Here is a 12,620-nt window from a genome sequence, read left to right on the forward strand (position 1 = left end):
TTTCATCCTTGCTCTGCCACAGCCTTGCTGGGTGACCTGTGCCCAGCCCTGTGCCTCAGATTCCCTGGCTGCAGGGGGGAAGAAATGAGAGAGACCAAGCCCAGCACGAAGCCAGATGGAAACTACCACCCTGCTGCTCAAGGTGTTATTATCAGTTTAATGCAATATGTTCCCAGCTTCTCAGCCATGCTGACTATCAGCAGATTGCTCTTTCCTCCTCCAGCCTTCCCTGGATGTCACCCCCTTCTCTCCCTCTCTCTCTCTGAGATCCCAGCCTTTTCCCCGAGCTCTGACAGGGTTTCTGCCACCTCCCCACTGTGCCTCTTTTTAACCCCTTCCAGTGTCACCAGAATGTGCTGGAGGAGCCAGGTGAACTAAGGCACCAGGCACCAGGGGATGGGTGGAGGACAGGGTTAGTGGCAGCTCTGAGGGTTGCAGGAGAACCTGCATGGCCTCTGCCAGCTCTGCAACAGGTACCAGAGCTTTGCACACGTGTGGGAAGGACTGTGGTGAGGAAAAGAGGGTGGAGGTGTGAAGAGAGAAAAAAGAAAAATTACTGTTGGGAATAGGGAAGCTGCAGGACTCAGCCCCTGGAGCTGAGGTCCAGTCTCTGGCTCAGCTCTGCAGTACACCCAGACACCAAGGACTGAAGTGACAACCAAGGTCCTGGCTGCTCTCCTGGGCCTTGGTGCCCACTGAGCTCAGTTGGGTATCTTCAGCCCAAGATCTCCCAGGGAGAAGTCCAGGGCCTCGCTCTGGAACAGATGGTCTCCCTCTTGGGCCCCATCTGCCAGGCAACACTGGAGCAGTTGGGCCTCTGCAGTGCTGAGCAGAATCTTGTTTATTTTGCCCCTCATGTCAGCCAGGTGATATGCAGGGTAACCAAACCCTGCTGCTACAGCCCTGGATTTCCAGGAGTGGTCAGGAACTCAGAGGTGTAAGAGCATTGACTGATCACCACCCTGAACACCCCCAGCTCCCTCAGCCCTTCCTCACAGGACTTGTGCTGGATCCCTTCACAGCCTCCTTGCTCTTCTCTGGACCTGCTCCAGCACCTCAATCTCCTTCCTGAGCTGAGGGGCCCAGAACTGGACACAGGACTCAAGCTGTGGCCTCCCCAGGGCTGAGCACAGGGGCAGAATCCCTTCCCTGGACCTGCTGGCCACGCTGTTCCCTTGCTCACTTTCAAAGGAGAGTCTGACTGGGGTTGGAGAGATGAACCAGGATTTAAAGCTACTTCTTCTGTCCCTGCTCAGGGCAGAAACAATCCCCACTCACCAGGGCTATGGAGAAGTGTCTCCAGACACTATTAAGCACACACAAAACCAGCAATGGAGACCAGCTCCCCTTCAGCAGCACCAGCCAAGATTGCTGCAGCAAGGCTGAGAAAAGAACTTTAATTTATTCTTTTCTAGGTTCTGATACCAAAGGCCAGCTTCAAGGACTGCAGAGGATATCACTCAGCCGTGCACTAGTGCATGTTTTCCAGAAACCTTGGCCCCAGAAGGCAGGCTGCTGAGGTCCTGCTCTCTTAGGTTGCCCAGTTAGGGAGTCAGTGCTCTAATGGTGCTTGGCGAGCAGAGGGCACGGAGCAGCATTTTATCCCCTCCCCTGAGGGTTCCCATTTGTAGAAGCTCCAGCACAGGATGCTGCCTGTGTCAGCTCCACAGTAATCAGCTCAGAGGCAGAAAGTGGAAACTTTCTGGTTTCAGCCACTTAGTTTCATTAGAAGCAGCAAAAGAGAAAACAGGCCTCAGGTGTGGTGGTGAAAGGCAGGGACATGAGTGGGGTGGGGGAGAGGGGATGGAGAGACTCCTTCCCTGCCCTGCATCTCTTCTGGAAGAATTTTATCTGGAGCAAGAGAAGACTTTTCTTTTTACAAACCTTGTGCACTAGAAAGCATACCCCCTTCCCAGTGCTCTGTGCCAGGACTTGATTGTCCCTGTCACTGCAAAGAATTTTTTCTGATGTCTGTCCTAAGTCTTCTTTGTTCAACACAAACACGACACCATTCAGGGGTAGGACATTAAGGGCTGGGCTCCCTACCTCAATAAGGTATTGATTTCAGTGAAACTGAGCTCAATGGAGAGGAGGCTGCCCAGCCTTGCTCCATCCCCCTAGTGCCCCCCTTTTGTGCTCCACAAATGCCTCTGTAGGTGCCTCTCAGCTTTGGACTCTTTGTGAACCACCCTGCACAGACACATTGGAGCAGTCAGGGTGCAGGGTCAGGACTGTACTCACCTTTCCTTTGGGCTGTAAGGATTTTATCAGCTGTGGTCTCCTGGGGCAGTTTGATCTGTTGGGCTGTGGGCTCTCCTGAGCAAGACCTCAGGAATTCTTCCAACCAGTAGTACCCTTCCCTTTCCTCTGTGGGGAGCAGCATTTCTGCCCTTCTTTTCAGCTGGGAAGAGGATCTCTGGCCAGGAGGGAAGCACAGGTTTTAGCAAGATGCTGTAGTTCATAAACCAGCATTTCCCACTGCCTCTGCAACAACTTTCCATGAGACTGGAAAGGAAAGCTGAAGGTTTGATCAGGGCTATGATGTGACAGAGCTGTGACTGAGCTGGAAGTTGAACTAAAGTGCTGAAATAGAAGGCAGGGCTTAGAATTGGGTTGTTAAATACTGCAGTAGCTCCTGGATTCTGCTCCTGTTTCCAGCAGTGACCCTGGCCAGATCCTCTTGCCTTTGTATTTCTCTTTTTCTGCAGGGAAAGCAGGGATCTGCAGCCAGGGAGCAGCAGCTATTTTGATAAAGAAGGCAGGAAAAAGCGAGCAAGAGATCCCAGAGGAACAGATCCCAAATTCCTGAAGTCCCAGTCAGGAATAAGTGCTGCTTCTACTTTCTGGTCCATGCCTAGTTTGTGAACACAGATGTTCTGTTATTCCCACATGGATGGGCAGTTGTTTTTATGGGGGTTGCCCATCACAAGGGTTTGCTTGTTTGCTTTGGTGACTCCAGCAGAAATCACCCTGCTTGGAAACACCCAAACCACTCTCCAGTGAGCTCTGCCCTGAGATGAAGAGGGGCTTGGACAGGCAGCCTGGTCACCAGGAGCTGGAGCAGCTTGGCTGCACAGCATGGTGCCAGCAAGGACTTGGGAGTGCAAGCATGGGCCCTCAGCAGGGCTCTTCCCTTTGATGGAGCAGATGTGACTGCTTTTTAAATGCCACAACCCCTGTGTGTTTGTGGAGAAGCAAAAAGGCTCCCAGATTTGTGGCTCAAGGCTGGGACGAGGGACCTTTCATTTTCTCCCAGGGCTTCTGAGGAAGATCTCATTGTACCTGCTTGGAATGAATTTTGCCAATCCCTGCTCTGATCCCCACTCTGGAGTTCAAGGGGTGTCTTCCATTTGCTTTCTTCTGGTTCTGGTGGTGTCCTGGGACAGAGCTGCATCAACAGCCTGGACCTGGTGCTGGTGAAGGCTACAACAGGCCTGGCTTGGAGCCTCCAGCTATCAACTCCTCCAAGTCTCCCTGCCACAGCTGCTGGCTGCTGGCTCTGTCCATGCCCATCCCTGTCCCCCAAGCCCTCGGGCCCCCTCTGTGCCCCATTAGCAGAAAGTGCTGTTCTGTTTGGGGCTACCTTGGAGCTGCTGGCACAACAAAGCTGTTTTGTTTTTGGCTGAGCGCTCAGCATCTGAGCTTTCATGTGGTTGCCCCCCCCCCCTTTTTTTTTTCTTTTTTTTTTTTTTTTTCAAGAATGAAAACAGTGGATTAATGAGCTGCTTGTGGCTAATGTGCAGGGTTTCTCAGAACTGGTGCTATTAGAGCCCAGCGTCATGTAGGAGGTAAATGGCAGCACATGGTGAATAAAGCAGTGATATAATAGGTTTAAGTAGTCCATTTCCCTTTGGAGTGTTACTGATAACATGCCCAAATGCATACAAGACCATTACCTTAATGAATAAGACCAGTCTCTGGCAGAGCACACACTGCAGCTCCTCACAAGGGTTTTATTTTTCATCATTTTCATCCAAAAAAAGGTTTGAGTTGGAGTGAGGTGCAGGGAGGGTAGGACTGAGGCAGGGAGGAAAGAAGAGCAGAGCAGGAGAAATACAGATGAGAGCAGAAGAGAACTGAAGAAGGGAGATGAAGAAATGCAGACCCAGGGATGTTGTGCTTTGGATTAATGGTCTCCAGGATCCCCAGGAAAAGGAACTCAAACACAGACAGAGAACACCCACTGGACATTTCATCTGAGGTACTGGCAGTGACACATCTTTCTTTGGACATCACTGTCCACTGCCAGAAGTGAAGTACCACAACACTTCAATGTTGTGCTCACTAATTCTCTGTTTTGAGATATTCACTGATCAAACATTGCCATTTGCCTCCAATAGTCCCAGTCAGTTCAGAATTAATGTAATTATTTTTTTGGGGGGGAGGGTGGAATTCTGCTCACATCAGTGGAGTTTCTCAGGACTTAACTTCTCTTATCAGCACTGTTAAATCCTTGTGCTCTCTAAGTGCCAGCCTAATTCTGCAGAAGCATCTCTCAGCTTGCTGGAGATCCTCCACACTGACACTCCTGCATTTGAGAGCAGAATTTGCCTCTACACCTTTACTCAAATTACTTTTCTCCTGGGATGGGCATGGAGAGCAGCATTGCCTGAAAAAAAACTCTTTGTAGCACAATAGCCACATTTTCTGAATTTTCTTTTAACCAGTGTGGTGTGATGGGAATTGGGCTGTCTTGTTACACAGTAATATGTACTCTTGTGCCAACTAAAGCCTTGTTTTCATCACCTTCTTCTGGAATCTCTCTGTAGAGGGGCACTGGGTTCAAATCCAGTGTCAAATGACCCTAAATTAACTGTTTAGAATTCACCAAATGAGTGAGTTCCACACAGATGTAATTCTGCTGGGGTCTGCTGGAATCAGCATATAACGTGTAGCAGAATAAATGAGGTAACAATCCCTAAGGATCAGGGTTTCTAAATTACTGATTATTTTTTCCCTCTGAAAATTGGTTATTCATGGTACATTTAGGATTATAAATGTGGTCTGACCAATCCACAGCAGAGGTTTCCTTGTCCCACTGTGGTGGCCCTGGTGGTAAGGAGAGAAAAATGCTTAGGACAGTGGACAAGGGTATATAAAAAATAAGGCTTCTCCTACTTGTAGTTCTGTAGCTCCCAGCAATCTGTGAGGACTGCCTGGACACTGCATGCAGACTATTAAGTTTAATGGCCACTGATAGACCAAACTTCCATGAACTTGTCTAAAACCTTTCAAACCTATTTATACTTTCAGTCAACACAATCTTCTGTGGCAAATGAGCTCCAAAATTTAATTATGTGCTGTGTGAAAAAGCATTTCTTTTTTGTTTGTTTTAAACTTGCCTGCTAATTTCACTGGGGCACCAACTTCTCAGGTTGGGAGAAACAGCATCTGAAATATCTGAGGAACACAGAATCACAGATTTTATGGAAAGGTCACGTGATTTTGTTTTACAAGTGCTAAACCCTGAAAAGGGAACATAGGTCCTATTTTTAATGCTTATGAAAATACTGCCTCTGGTGCTTGTTTGCTCTTCATCTTGTTTTTATTTTTTTTTTCCCTTTAACCTCTGCTTACAAGCTGCTCTAGTCCCTGACAGATCCAGTTCTCAAGCTTCTTGTTTACTCAGTCAGCATGGGCTTTATTTTCACAATATTCTCCTTTTAACTGCTTCAGCAGCTGAGAGTCTGTTTCTGGAGACACGAGCACAAATGGAACCAAGGACAGGAGAGTTTCTCTGGCTGACCTCTTCCTCCTCATTATATTTGTGATGGTCTCAATGTCACAAGTTCAAGTGCAGACACGTGGGGTTTAATACAACGTGGAGATGAAGGCAGGCAGACAGACTGCCACACTCCCTCGAGGCATGAACACATTCTGCTCAACTGTGCCTTTTCCAGACACCTCATTAAAAGTGGGTTCATTACACATCAAGATGCCCTTGCACTTTTGCAGGCGTGTGTGTTCACACACAGAGTTTGACACAATCGGGTGTGATTCCTTCCCTCTGCTCATCCAGAGACCTGAGCTCTAACAAGCAGTTGTTCATTCTGCCCTCCATGGAGTGGCATCTTCCTGCCTGTGCTGTTCACTGTTTTGAATATTCCTCCTCTTGCTTAAGCTGTGTCCAAACAGCATCTCTTCTCAGTCTGGTACCTCTCCTTTATCAAATGCTCATATCAACAGCTTTGGGGTGGTGTTCAACAGAGTTAAGAGGCACAGGAACCAGACCCTTCCAATCTCTCTTCCCATCGTGTAAATCCAGTTTGCTACATGAAGCCATTCACCTCCTATCTTCTGACAGGCTCCAGTCTGGAAGATGAGATAAAAGATAGCAGATAAGCATCTCCTAAAAGGAGCTTGAGCTGGAGAGGATGCATTGCCTTCTGGGAAAAAGGAGACAGATTTTGGAAGGGAAAGGGTGTGAGGAAACTGGGAGTGTTTGAGACTTGTTTCCTTGAGTGTTTCTGTCCTTCAGCAATGGGAACTGTTGTGTCCTTGGGCATAAATCCCCTTCACTCTACAAAAACCAGTAACTAGATCCTGCTGCTAAGGATCAGGTGTATGTGGGATTTGAACAGAAGGTCTCCTGGCACAGCTCTAACAACCTCTTGAGCATCCTCGAGGCTAATGCTCATCCCATGGCTAGCAAAGCTGGAGCAGGCTTGGGAAGTGTCAGAGCACACTGTGCAGATGCACACCCTCCACCAGCCTGAACACCCCCAGCTCCCTCAGCCCTTCCTCACAGGACTTGTGCTGGATCCCTTCACAGCCTCCTTGCTCTTCTCTGGACCTGCTCCAGCACCTCAATCTCCTTCCTGAGCTGAGGGGCCCAGAACTGGACACAGGACTCAAGCTGTGGCCTCCCCAGGGCTGAGCACAGGGGCAGAATCCCTTCCCTGGACCTGCTGGCCACGCTGTTCCTGAGCCAGCCCAGGATGCCATTGGCCTTCTTGGCCACCTGGGCACACTGCTGGCTCATGGCCACCTTCCTGTCAACCCAAACTCCCAGGTCCCTTTCTGCCTGGGTGCTGAGTCCATGAGCTCAGATCCTGAGCTGTGCATCGCTGCCTGCGTGCTTGGGGAAGGGGGGGGTGTGAAGATTGTGGGGAGGGTGGAACAGAAGTGTGAGTGTGTGTGCACATGTGTAAGGTGCCTCCAGCTGTGTGCAAACAAGCAGGGACATCCACAAAGCAGGGTGGGAGCCTCCAGAAGTTTGTGCATGGAGGGAGATGCCTGGAAGTGGGTGCAGAGGGGGTTCATGTGTGTGAGGATGTGAGGGGAGGTGTTCAGGCTGGAGAAGAGGAGGCTCAGGGGAGACCTCATCACTCTGTAAAACTCCCTGAAAGGAGGTTGGAGCCAGGGGGTGGTCAGGCTCTGCTCCCAGGCAGATATCAGTAAGACAAGAGGCCATGGGCTTAAGCTCTGCCAGGGGAGGTTTAGGTTGGATATTGGGAAAAAAATCTTCCCAGAGAGAGTGCTCAGGCATTGGGATGGGCTGCCCAGGGAGGGGGTGGATTCTCCATCCCTGGAGATATTTAAGAAGGGACTGAATGTGGCACTGAGTGCCACGGTTTGGGAACCAGGGTGGTAGTGGATCAAGGGTTGGATTTGATGATCTCAGGGGTCCTTTCCAACCTGGATGATTCTGTGGCTCTGTGAGGAGTGGCTGCGTGCGTGGGAGCGTCAGAGCCGTGTGTGGGCAGCACTCTGTGTGTGTGTGAGGAGAGGGGCTTGGGGGGATGAGAGGAGATTGGGCTATGTGGGAGCTGGGTGCCAGTCCACATAGGCAGGCTGGATCTGTGCATGCAGTGGTGGAAAACTTTCCAGGGGATTCTGTCCATAAAAGGTCTTTGTAAAATGAAAGGGATTTTTGAATCACACGTCAGGAAAGGGGTCTCAGACGTCTGCTAGAGCTCCTCCTTGAAAAGAGGAGACTCCACGGGGGCTGGGAGTGTGTCTCTGCTAGCACGTAGCTGTTGTTTGTTTGTGATGCCTCTTTGGTGTGCTGGGGAGTGGGTGGGATTGTGCCTGAACGCTGGGTGTGTGGGCTGGGGCAGGGGAGCAGCAGCTCCAGCTGCCCGTGCAAAGGAGGGTGTGTAGGAGGGGATGAGCAGAGACAGCCCCATGGTGTGGGGACAGGAGCACACGCTGCAGGGCTGTGCTCAGAGGGCTTTGTCTGAGCCACTCTGCTCTACAGCATCACTGAATCCAGTGCAGACTCTATTTTGGGGGGTTTTCCATCCACCTTTGCTCCTGTCTTCTGCCCGGCTGGGCATCAGGCCCTCTGAACTGCAGCTCTCCTGCACTTGTTGAGGAGCAGAGGCAGAAGAAGGAGCTGTTCCCTTGGAAACCTCTGGATGCCCAGCAACAAGTCTCTGGCAGCTGCCATGTGACCAGGTGCATTAATCAGACATGTTGTATGAATCAGGTCATTTGGGGCCAAAGTCCAGCTCGCTCCCCCTTCGCTTTGGTGCTAATTACTGAGCTGGAAGGGCTGCTCTGGGTAGGGGGTGGAAAACAACTTGAAATAATTAAATAAAAGTGACCTTTCCTGTTGCAGCTTTTAAGTTCATCCCAGACTTTCTCCATGAGAAATATCTGTCAGATTCCCTCCCCCCCTGCTTCTGCTGAATCAAATCTAGAATGTAAATGAGCAAGGCAGTGGAGTCTCCCAAGGTGGAAAAGCCAGAGAGAACAAACCTGACACAGACACTGTGAGTTTCCAGGGCTCTCCTCACTGTAAGCTCTGTGTTTCAAATGCACCTTTTGAATGAGTAGCTCGGGCTTGAGACAGTTTTGGGTTTGACTCAGGTACACCTCATGTTCACAACTCTTTGAAAAGCAAGTTTCTGAAGTCTCAGCTGAAATTGCTGTGCAAAATTCTGGGTTAGATAGCACAGAGAGGACTCGAGTACAAATTCTTGCTCCATACCTTTAGAAGAGGCTGCAGCTAGAGAGACAGCCCCAAGCTGTCAGCTCTTCTCTCAGCAAAACAGTGCCTGGACACTTGTTGCTGCAAATTGGCTGTTCTCATAGGCATGCAGCTGGAGGGTTTGTTCTTCATCATTCCTAGTGGCCAGTTCCCTTAAGCCCAGTGAGGTCTTTATCCATTTGATTCAAGAGCAGAGGACTCAAAGGCAAAAGCTGGAGGAAAAATCAAAGATGGTTTTGTAGCTGCAGCTCTGGGCCAGGGAATAGCAGCAGTGACATTACAACTGAACTGAGAGCAAATTGGGAGAGTCCTGGTGAGCAGAGGAGGTGAAGGGGGAGTTAAGGATGAAAAGATCCAGCTGGGGCAAGCACTGACCTCAGTCCCTTATTCTGGGTGTCCTTTCTAGTGGGATCTTCTGAGGGAAATAGGTACCAAAGTCTCACTGTCCTTCTGGTGTATGTCCTGGAGGGACTTGGGCACCCCTCAGCAGTTTCCCTGAGAGGCAGGTTAGAGGTCCATTTCCCATCTTTTTCACATTTCCCCCCAGTTCCTGCTTTGCCTCCATAAAGCCAGAACAAAAGCTTCCAGATTTGGCTCCTGGATGACAAACACAGACACACATCCCAGGCTGTACCATCTTCTTTCACCTCTACATCTGTCTACATTCTTCATGACTAATGCACAGCAAGGTCATTGGGTACTGCTCAGTCTCCATCTCCTCCTTCAAGAGATCATTTGAGCCTCTCAGAGTATTCACTGATTCACTGAGCAGGTACATCCTGCTCAAAACCATCTTTTGATCTTGGGCAACAACAAAAATGCCACAGTGGCTGCTGAGATTCTTGGTAAACAAGCCAAGGGATTTGAACCATCATTCACAATGGTACTGAAAACCAGGGGGGAAAAAAAGAGTTGGGAAGAACACTCCTGGCTTTATTCTAATCATGTTGTAAATTGAATTGCATCCAAAGACACTTGAAAATGGGCTCTCTTCCTGTTGTCTGCTTGTAGATCCAGATCTTCAGAGCCCAGGTCTTGTAGGACCACTTTAGCAGGCAGCAGATCTGAATGTGGATCTCCAGTGCTACCTGGCCCAAGCCTTTAACTTTGGACCATTTTTATTTCTATGTGGCAATCAATTGTTATTTTTCTCCTTTGGTATCATATGATAAATATATCCTGTGCCCAGGACAGACCAGAAAACAGACCTCTGCCTCAGCCCTCTGACCACTGAGGACAATCTAGGGCAATCCTGAAGAATTAATATCTACAACCTGTGTATTTGCAGTCTGAGGGGAGCAACACAAATCCTGACCAGCTGACCTCCCTGGATCACAGTCAGAAACATTTGCAGTTTCCTGGGTGGAAGGGTTAGGAAATAAATTTGTTTTCACTAGTGAGATTTTTATTCGGCCACACTGGAGGAAGCAGCTGTCTGACCTCCTTGCTCTGGGATCATAAGAGAACCAAATGGATTAATGCTCCTCCAGTCTGGTTTGCACTTCAGCTCAGTAGCTCTGGGAAGAAATGGAGAGCTGGGTTTTTGTGTAAGCTCCAAAAACACGATGGTAAAGATGGAGAATTTAGGGTGAAACTTGGCTTGGCCATTAGGCTGGGAAACCAGGAGGTGTGAGTGACCCAGGCTGAGGGACACCCGGGTGACCATGGTCAGATGGAGAGAAGAGGCTGCTGAGGGCTTGATCCTTAACCTCCCTCACAGAGCAAAACATGCAGGTTCTTGCTCAAGGGGAAGCAGGGCCAGAACCCCTCTTGTGCACCGTGTGTCCCCCTCACAGGGATGGCTCCATCACCCCCCCCTCCCCACTGCTGCTCTTCCAAGGGCTGCAGGGGTCCTTCCCCCGTGGCCAGACCTGTTGCTACCCACCACCCCTGCTCAGGACCGCCTTGACGCCGGGAGGAGACTCTTACACTGAAGCTCCGGCAGCTCGCCATGATGTAATCCGTACAATTTCTCCATTGCCAGCCAGAACCCGTCTCCCGTTGGCCAAAACCAAGAGTCCCCGCCCGGGCGCTCCTCCCGCCGCCCCCCCGATGGCCGATAAAAGCCCCGAGGCAGAGGCAGGGCAGCTTTCCCAACCCCTCTGCTTCCAAAGGTGACCCAGGGACAGGTGAGCGCGGACGGGGTGCGGGGAGCAGCCCCGGAGGAGGGCGGAGAGGGGTGGGCTGCGCCGGGGTGGTGGCGGCTGCGGCTCCCGGGGGAGGACACCTGTGGAGCCGGGTCCGCCTCTCCGGGGATGGGCTGGGGGTCCCCGGCCGGGGGCGGCAGCGCCCGCGGTGCTCAGGGGAAGGGTCCGGTCCGGCCCGGCCCTGGGGCGGGGGAAGGGGAGCGAGAGGCGGCCCTGGGCTGCTGCCGGGAATCAGCACCACGGACAGGGCCCGAGCCGGCCCGGGGCTGCGGCGTGCTGGGGAGCGGAACCGGGGCCGGTACCGGGCAGTGGGAGCACGGGGCCGGTACCGGGCAGTGGGAACAGGGGGCCGGTACCGGGCGGTGGGAAGAGGCACGCGAACCGGTACCGGGTACCGGCAGTGGCCACCGGATCTGGCAGCGGGCACTAGGAACCGGCACCGAGTACCGGAACCGAGTACCGGGCACTGGGTACCGGGTGCCGGGTACCAGGCACGGGAAACAGTACGGGACACGGGAACTGACACCAAGCACCGGGCACTGTGTACTGGGCACCGGGTACCGGCAGCTGTCCCGGCAGGTCGGGGCGGGTCTCTGCCCGGTCCCTCTCCCAGAACCTGAGAGGCGGCACCGGAGTGCCCAGCGGGGACGGACCGGGCCGGGGTGAGTCCGGTCCCAGAGGGGACAACAGCCCCGGTCAGCCCAGGCGGTGGCTGCTCCACCGCATGGAGAAGGGGCTGGGAAAGTTGGGATGTGGCTGGGAAAGGGAGATGGGAAGGAATTTGGGTGCAGAGTCCCGAACAGCCCCAGCTGAGACTCGGGGCTGGGCTGGAATAACGTGAGGGGCCAGGAGCGACTGGATGGGTCTGCAGGTGATCTACACCACCCATCCACTGCAACACAAAGCTTTGTGCTGAAAACCTCCAAATTCTTCCTTTGAAAACGTGTCTGGCTGCTGTGTGAACTTGCTCTTAAAATTTTCCAGTTTCTAGGAGAAAGAGGATATTTCACCAAGGTGCTGTTGGCAGCAAATCCTTTAATTAATAGTTATTTGAAAATATTTTTCCTCAGTAGTTTATTCTATCTGAGTACTCAAGATTTGTCTTGCTTTAGGGGCACATTTAGGGTCCATGGACAGACTGTTATATTTAAGAGCTCTGTAGCTCTATCATAGTGGATTTTTTCACAAAATGCTTACACACACATAACCCATAAAAAATTGAATGGGATCAAATTAAACAAAGTTTTTCTTTTCTAAATTTGACAGAATTAAAACGACAAAGTATTTAACTCTGCTTCAACTCATAAATTTAATTTGAACAATGCTGTGAGAAAGCATTTTTTTTCCCTGTTAAGGTTATTAAACCACAGATGTAATTTTTTAAAAAATGCATAAAATGGTAAAAGTACAGTGGTTGAGTGCTTTGGAAACAAAGCATTTCAAATCACTATTCTCAGCTGAGGTGATTGGCTACATTGGTTTTATCTCCATTTTTGGGAGCTGAGACTACTCACTCTATGAATCCCTGTTCATGGACA

At 50.9% G+C, this 12,620-nt stretch overlaps 1 long non-coding RNA gene across 1 annotated transcript; it reads right to left on the reverse strand.

The window, feature by feature from the left end:
* Positions 1 to 5,522: 5,522 nt before the first annotated feature.
* On the reverse strand, positions 5,523 to 9,524 carry LOC139788004 (uncharacterized). Its single transcript, XR_011722751.1, has 2 exons — positions 9,311 to 9,524; positions 5,523 to 6,312 (listed from the first exon to the last, which is right to left on the reverse strand). It is a non-coding gene; the product is annotated as an uncharacterized lncRNA (long non-coding RNA).
* Between the last annotated feature and the right edge of the window lie 3,096 nt (positions 9,525 to 12,620).

Source organism: Heliangelus exortis, chromosome 28 (genome assembly GCF_036169615.1).
Source record: "Heliangelus exortis chromosome 28, bHelExo1.hap1, whole genome shotgun sequence".
Lineage (NCBI taxonomy): Eukaryota > Metazoa > Chordata > Aves > Apodiformes > Trochilidae > Heliangelus > Heliangelus exortis.